Source organism: Lathyrus oleraceus, chromosome 5 (assembly GCF_024323335.1).
Source record: "Lathyrus oleraceus cultivar Zhongwan6 chromosome 5, CAAS_Psat_ZW6_1.0, whole genome shotgun sequence".
Taxonomy (NCBI): Eukaryota; Viridiplantae; Streptophyta; class Magnoliopsida; order Fabales; family Fabaceae; genus Lathyrus; species Lathyrus oleraceus.
The window spans coordinates 345,493,114-345,501,585 of NC_066583.1; the positions used below are offsets into that span (position 1 = coordinate 345,493,114).

The 8,472-nt window shown below is 39.1% G+C and overlaps 2 long non-coding RNA genes across 5 annotated transcripts; both read left to right on the forward strand.

The window, feature by feature from the left end:
* The first annotated feature begins 2,328 nt into the window (after nt 1–2,328).
* Nucleotides 2,329–5,214, forward strand: LOC127084552 (uncharacterized). 4 transcript variants are annotated; one of them, XR_007788744.1, is made up of 6 exons: nt 2,329–2,601; nt 2,755–2,855; nt 3,103–3,227; nt 3,351–4,345; nt 4,472–5,072; nt 5,151–5,214. It is a non-coding gene; the product is annotated as an uncharacterized LOC127084552 (long non-coding RNA). The 4 variants fall into 4 exon arrangements; XR_007788743.1 differs by having other exon boundaries at nt 4,472–4,649; nt 4,766–5,208; XR_007788742.1 differs by having other exon boundaries at nt 3,001–3,227; nt 4,472–5,208.
* LOC127084553 (uncharacterized) lies at nt 5,213–6,929 on the forward strand. Its single transcript, XR_007788745.1, has 3 exons — nt 5,213–5,440; nt 5,543–5,950; nt 6,314–6,929. It is a non-coding gene; the product is annotated as an uncharacterized LOC127084553 (long non-coding RNA).
* The last annotated feature ends 1,543 nt before the right edge of the window (nt 6,930–8,472 follow it).

Below are 8,472 nucleotides of genomic sequence, written 5' to 3' on the forward strand. Positions count from 1 at the left end.
CTCGAAGTAAACCTGGAGAAAGGAAAGGAAAAGACAAAGTCTCGCAACCAAATCTTGGGTTCGGGAGTCGATTATGCGAAGGGAAGGTATTAGCACCCCTACGCATCCGTAGTACTCTACGGGATCCACTCTTGTTGTTTCTTGTCTAAAGGGTGTGCGTTTATCTAATGTACTATTTACTAAAAGGGTCAAGAGAAAAATGACTCGCACGGACGTCGCATCCACTGCATACGTATCTCATCTGAATATGAGAATCAGAGTCTTCGTAGCTCGGCTACCTATGGGTTAAGGATAAGTGTGCTCGCTAAGACATCGCGTCTTATGCCTACGTATCTCATCGGGAATGAGAATCAGAGCAAAACGTAGTTCAGCTAACTACGGGAACAAAGGTCTCGATTGCAACTAGGGCAAGAGAAAGGGAATGTCTCGATCGCAATAGGGCGAGAGAAAGGATCGCAACGAGGGCGAAAGAAACAAGGATTAGTGGTTAGTCGTTAGTCAAACTCGGCAAGACATCGCGTCTTGTGCCTACGTATCTCATCTGAACATGAGAATCAGAGTTGCCGTAGTTCGGCTACACGCACACAAACAAACACAGGCAAAGGCAAACGTGGAGCCTGACTGCCAATCATTGGACTTACATCAGCATCCGAACCAAACACACACAAAAGGCAAACGTGGAGCCCGACTGCCAATCACTGGACTTATGTCAGCATCCGAACCAAACAAACTCACAAAGAGGCAAACGTGGAGCCCGACTGCCAATCACTGGACTTATGTCAGCATCCGAGCACACAACAAGCACAAACAAACAACAAAACGCTAAGGAGTCGGGAACTCGAGCCTAGCAACTGTCAGACAAACACACACAAAAAGAAAAAAAAAGGTGCCCGGAGTGGTCTCGCACGACCACCTGCCTACATACCTCGTCTGGAACAAGGATCAGGGCGATGTAGTTCCCCTACATAGGGGTTGCCATCTGAATATGGACTTAGAAATGAGGACACCAGTTGTGTCAAAGGAGAGTGGGCGATGTGTTCACATCCTAGCAGTAGGTGTCGCAGCTCGCTGAATCGAGTCTTAGGCAGTTACCTCTTTGCAATAGAACGGACTACATGCCACAAGATCGGAGACGCTCGGAAAGGTCTAGAAGTGGGGGAAGCTCTGCCCTAGAGTTGTCATGCAATGTGTACTTAAGTGTTAGGATTTACAAATGGGAATATCTACCTAATGTTGGCATGCAAAGAATATGGGACTCCTACCTATGTTATCATACAAAAAGATATGGGAATCCTACCTATGTTATCATACAAAGGGTTCTATCTAATGGGTGCTACCTAATCGGAACAAGAATCGACGAATGGAGCGAGGAGAAGCGTTAGGGATAAGGGTAGATGGCGATGCACGAAGCAATCGACTTACAAGGTTGATGGCGATGCATAAAGCAATCGACTTACAAAAGGGTGGATGAATACGTGCTGGTTCTGTTAGGTTTTGGAAAATGATTACTCGACGTTGGATCGAGGTTTTGGTCTTGTTTTGAAATGGTTATCGGGTGTTCATTTTATTTCTTGTATTAACAGATGAATAAAGAATGAAAGAATATTATACATTTCATGGGAGAGGGATACATTTGTTATGAATGGGGATTGACATGGCAATCAAGCAATATAAGTATATGCCTCATACACCATACAAGTAGGCCACAGTTAATCACACAAGTAAAATATTTAAACAAGTATGTGATCAAATCAAATAATCAAAGAAAAGAAATGAATGAGCATTAAACAACGTGTAAGTGTAAGGGAACCGGCTCATTGTAAGAAAGCCCAAGAGTAAGCTATGTGAGGTTGATGGCGATGCTTAAAAAGCAATCGACTTACAAGGGTGTAAAAAAATGGGCTCGATATTAAATCGAGAAAGTATGATTTTTATAGTTTAAAAAAAAAATGGTTTTTGAACTAAATTAAAATACAACAACTATGCATTATTAACAAATGAAATTATAATAAACATAAAAAGGACATTAACAAAATACTAAAGGAAAATAAGATCAAATAAAAGCAAATAACAGCAAAAAGTTCCACATATGAGTATTGAACCCTCTCCATTTAATACTATGAAACTAACTTCTTTCCACTAGACCACTCAACAATATTTGCTACTGATATACTATGTTAAATATATGAACCGGGCTAAAAAAAGATTTAAAAAAATAAAAAAAACAAAATAAACATTTTATGGTTTTTTTTCTCTCTGTTAAAAACAAAATAAGCTAAATAAATAAAAAGTAAATAATAATAATAAAAGAAAAAAAGAAAATGGAAACAGCAGAGAAACAGCTTCATCGTCCTCCTCACTCTCTCTCACCTTGCGAACTCAACCTTAGCTAGCAATGGTAATCTCACGCACTCGAAACTCATCCTTCTTATGACATCAACAAAACCCTCTCACGCTCTCAACGAACCCCTCTCAATCACTCTCAGCTCTCACAATATTTCCAACAGCAAGCACATGAGAAAGATAAAAAAGAAAGAAAAAGAAGTACTCACAAAGCGTCACGGCGGCGATGGTGAAGGACGCGAAGAAGCTGGCCTCCAGGTAATTGATTTTGGGATTTTAGGGTTCCTCTGCTTCAGATTTTTGCCTCCAGCTCTCTGTGTTCAGTGGCCGCCTCTCACTCTTTAGAAATTAGGGTTTTTTTTTTGTCCCTCACTGATTTCTCTCCTTCTCCTTTTATATTCTATGTATTAGGGTTTCCAATGGGGTCTTTGCTGTTCAAAAGGAGTGTTTCTGCAAAGCACTTTGGATGCTCAGACACATAATCACCCTATCCATGTTAGATTCAAGAAAAGGTATCCTTTCTTCTCTGCTTTGACCTCATATCAATTTGGGATGTTTTTTGACTTTGCCCTCTGACTGTTGGTTAATGGTTTTGCACTTTAGGTTTTGCAAATTGACTGATTAATGTGTTTCCCCTTTGTTTATTTTTTACCGCAGTGAAAATTGGTTACAAGGAGGTTGTGGATGTTGGTAACATATTGTAGTGACAACTTGTGTTTTGTCATGACTTTAACTTGTTTGTGCATGAACTGCTGCCAGGGTCTTGAATGGAACATACACATCTCTGTCATGGTCTGCTTCATGAAGTAGCAGGATATGGTCTTGATTTGGACTTGTCGATGCAGATTGTTGGTTGTTGCTATAGCAGTTGATGGTTGATGCAGGTACAGCAGGGGTTAACTCCATTTGGTTCGATATGGCTTGACTTGTGTTCACGGTAGATTGGTCATTGACACACACATTCATGAATTATGCATTGATGCTTCTGGTTGGTTTTGTTTATGTAGGTTCAATGACTGGGCTGGTTCAACATATCTGCTTCTGCCTTCATTGGGACTTAATGCAGGATGGTATTTTTGCTTCCTGATTGTACATCCTTGGATCCTTCAGGAAGGCCCATCTTCTCTACCAAAACCTTCAAAGCTGCTTCAGTAGGCATTCCATGGGCAACAAACTTATGCTCTGACTGTGACACTCCGGCATCATTACAAACAGCAGCAATTTTCGCTATCATCTGAAGATTAGCATCCAATCGACCAGCTGGCAAAATTCTCTATTTGACCATCAGATGGATTATACGTAGTTCCTTCCACCTTAGAGGCGCGCAGGGTATCTACATTAGGGCCACTAGCTACTAGTTTTGAAACAGCCATCCGGTTTGTTGTCAATGTACCAGTTTTTATCAGAGCAAATCACAGTTGTACAACCCAGAGTTTCGACACTAGGTAGTTTCCGAACCAGGGCATTCTTCTGGGTCATTTTGCAAGTACCAAGTGCAAGGCAAGTCGTGATGACAGCGGGCAATCCCTCCGGAATAGCAGCCACAGCCAATGCCACAGCAATCTCAAAGTAATACGTACACTTCTCAAATGAAAACTTGAAGTTCCACTTTGAGCAATAGTTCCAAGACAGTCAACTAGTTCTTGCTTAGTCATACCAATGCCTGTATCAGTGATAGTGATGATCCCCATTATCCTTATCAGCTTGAATTCGGATATCAAAATCAATTGCATCCTTCATCAGGTCAAGCTCTGTAACACTAAAAAATCGCAGCTTATCCAAGGCATCACTTGCATTACTGATAAGTTCCCTGAGAAACACTTCCTTGTTACTGTATAAACTGTTAACAATAAGGTCCATGAGCCGACTAAACTCTGCTTGGTATTCAAATTTTTCAGCTGGTGGGGAACTTGATGCAAATTGTTGGCAATGCTGCAGGATCGGTGCCGACTACAACGCTCAATTGCGTACCGGTTTGAGGCAGCTCACGTCATAACAAATGGTAAGCTTCCGAAAGCGGTTTCAGTTTTGATCACTACTCTAGTTTGATGCCTATTCCATCATGGGCGAATTCCATCGGTAAACCGGCAAATTAACGCATTTCCTTAAACTCGTTCTGTTTCCGCAGGTTCGGTGGTTCCCTGCGGAGTAGCTCTTGGTTGCATCCACCTTGGAGGAAAGTCTGAGCAAAGTGCATCCACCACCAACTACAATACCCTCTTCAACAGCTGCCTTTGTAGCATTAAAAGCGTCTTCAACTCTCAATTTCTTTTCCTAGAGTTTTGTCTCAGTTTGTGCACCAACCTGTATGACAGCCATGCCACTAGACAGTTTTGCAATAACAACATCAGGATCACTTTGAAATGAGACAGCAGCTTCGAACTTTCTTCTTCGGATATTCCTAACTCTTTTTTTTTTACAGGAGCAATTGAGCCATCGGAGTTCTTTAAGGGCAAAGGGATATCCATAGTAACCAATTTTCCAGATTTATGAGAAGCGATACAGTTACTTCCCAAATAGAATCATAACTGATGGACCTTTAGCATGTCCCTTTAAAACCTCATTTCAATCACACAATTTAAGGGAAATAAAGAGGATCGTTTTGCTTCCCATGTTGGGTATGTTCAAAGCTGCATTTTCACTGACCGTGTTATGATTGAATAACCGCAACGAACGTTGTTGTTCCATGTAGCAGTGCAGTAGCAGTACATGAGTTTTTCGCCTTCTTGGTCAGTTTAGAGTGAATTACCAATTGTCAAAGCTAGTTAACATGGAAGGTTATAACAATTGGATACTTTTGGTTACAGAGTTCACTCTTAAATCTTTGCAGTCATGGCAGTGGGCTAGCAACAGTGTATACTACCTGTTGGGTTGTGGTCCAGATTGGCGGTTTCTGTTCCATATTTGAAGGGTGATACACCAAGCTTACTTGGTGAAATGTTCTTAAGATTACGGAAAATGTCATCACGTCAAGATTCAATCATGTGCAGGTTGGATTGGTTGCAAAGTTGTAGGCTCATTTGACTGTGGTGCTGCTACAGCTTATTATTTGGTGGCTATGTGGAGTAGCAACTGGTGTTCACGAAGAAATATACAAGTAATCACACCGAGAGACCCTAAAACTAATATGAATTTCACAAGTTCATCTTTAGCTGCAGACACTGATCTTTTTTTCTCTTCCAACAAAATTCAAAAGCAGTTCATGGATGCATGCGTATATAGATTCTTCTTCAATGCTTAGCTTGGCTCCTTGCCGCACTTCGTCTCGCATAGCATCCAACAAAGTATATGATAGACAAAACAGAAAATAATACGACATTGAATATCGCAACAACTCTCCACTCAGTTTTCATGTATTGCGCCACGCCGGCCTTGCAAGAATCACAACAATAGCATTTGAAAGCTCGAGAATTTTTTTGTACCGCTTGCAGTCATGGTTAGGACTAACTGGATGAAAGCTCAAGTCATAGTAAGATGCATTTACAGCAGGATATCCACACTCAGAAGGCGGCCGACAGCAACTAGATTCAATTGGACTCAAATCTTCAATCTCTGCAAAATAGGTGACTGCCCAAGCAATGGCAGGAAAGCCATCCAAATTCAACCGGTAAGTTAGAGATCCATTTGTTCCCACTACTGCTGTTATGTTAATTTGAATTGGATTTGTATTTTTTGTTTAGAGTATTTCAATAGGTCATATCGTAGTGACGTATGTAATGTGACATTGGTATTGTAACTTGGTTGAGCAAGAAGTATGATTGAAATTTGAATGTATGGTTTGAATCTCTAACAGAAAAATATACATTGAAAAAGCCAGCAATTGATGTTCCATAACTTGTTGATGTGGCCTACTGCTATGCTGATTGTTCAAGGATGGTTTTTTATAGGTCTGCTGCAACATGATGCAGGTGGAACTCCATTGAGCTAATGCAAGCAAATCCCATCTGATTTTCTGTTGATTTTATTTCAGGTTGCCATGCATTTTGCAGATGAATGCCATCTTAGGCATGCAACATCAACATGAGCATTGCATCTTGTTGTGGTTGATGTGCTGCCAATACTTACCTTGCTGTAGGATTTTATTATCGACATGGATGAACTGCTGTCATGCTGCAGATTGTGTTGTTCTGCAAGCCTAAACCAGTACTTCATGGCTTGTGCTTTGTAGGTTTGTGATAGTGGTCAAGGCATTTGCAAGGTTACTTGTGAGCGAAGCAACAAGGTGAAAGCACAATCAACATGTCTACTGGATGATTAATCAAGGCAAAGTAACATGGGATTATGTCCAAGTTTGGGAAATCAGGGCTTCAGAATTTTAGGGTTGACTTTGGTCAAAGTTGACCAAAAAGTCAACTGTTGACCAAAGTCAACAAATGGTCCAAACTCATTTTCTTGGCACTTTCTTTGTAAATGGACAATGTATTGATAATCATGGTGAAATTTAGGGTATTAGGATTTAGGGTTGACTTTAGTCAAAGTTGACCAAAAAGTCAACTGTTGACCAAAGTCAACAATTGGTCAAAGTGTCAATTTTTGTGTATTTTTTGTGTATGGAATCATATGTACTGGTTTAAACAACGACATGAAATAAACTGAAATGGATTAACAAAAGGTTGAAATTGGTTTCATAATTGGCTTGAATGTTTGACTTTTGAAAAATAACTTGACTGATAATGCACATGAACAAGGCCATGAAATGAGACCATAAGGTTAGGGTTTTGGCATAGTATCCATGAACCAATAACATGACTAGAAAGTGGCTTGAAACACAAGGAAACCGGTTGTTCAGATGACCCAGATCATAGACATGTTAACAATCTCAAGAACAAACACCATGACTTTGGACCAAGACCAATTCTCACATAAAAAAAAAAAAAAAAAAAAAAAAAAAAAAAAAAAAAAAAAAAAAAAAAAAAAAAAAAAAAAAAGAGTAAGGTTAGGCCAAGTATACTAAACAAACATAAAAAAAATTCAAGACCAAAATCGGGGTATGACAGTGCTCCCGAAATGTTGCACACGTGTGTGCTCTAGCAAGGAGATAAATAAAGTACCAGCACACAAACCAAAAACATAGATGAAAACATAATAATGACATACAATCAAGGATGTTGTTAACAATGTAACATGTTCAATCATAAATCATGAGAAAAATAGTTAACAAATTGATGCATCGATTACTATATTTAAAAGACAATAAAGATAGCATAACATCACTATAAGCATATGAATTGACATGCATCAATTGGACATTGTTGGAAGTGATCATACATGAACTATCTTATACGTTAAGAACATCAATCATATGCCCAATAAACAACATGTGAAAAGAAAAAGCTAACACGTAAAAATGGAAAATGAAACGATAGTACCTTGCTTGTGAAATGAAGAGGAATGCACTCTTGTGAAGTATGCTTGTCAAGAAATGTTATATAAACAAGATATATTCAAAGTGCGTTAACATAATGTAAGATCCCAATTTTGACCCTAAGATCCCTCATGCAATTTCATCATATGCATTAGCATTGGGATCACACATTAGCATCCTCCTTACCCCTTTTTCATTGGGTTTGTTTTGGGAGAGATCACCAAGAACCATGTGATTGTATCATACTTATATATTATCATTTTTCTAACTAAAATACCAAAAATATATCTTTTCATTTGTATACTCTTTTGTAGGTAAGGCATGATCCCCATTGATCTATCAAGTTCATATCTAGAGTTTAAGACCCTCACGGCTAAGATTACAACCAAGGATTGATCCACAATGTCTATAAGCATCATATATGAGTCCCAATTATCTTTTAATGTTATTTTTATCAAGATTTCTTTAAGAGTTTGGAGTTGGGTTGCCTTGGAAATCCTAGTTTGTCTTGATATCTTGAGTAACTTCTCCAACAAGCTTCCTCATCAATTGATCAAATTTATCAAGGGACACTTCAAATTTCATCATCTTATGCATATATGATATACCATGAGCCTAAAAAGTCAAGAGAATTGCAAGTTAGCAAGTTGGTTTATGATGGTTGGCCAGATGAATTCATCTGATCAAAACCGGGTCTCCCTAGACCCTATCTCCTACAATTTTCATCATATGAAAATGATTCCAAGAGCAAAGTTACTCTAAAT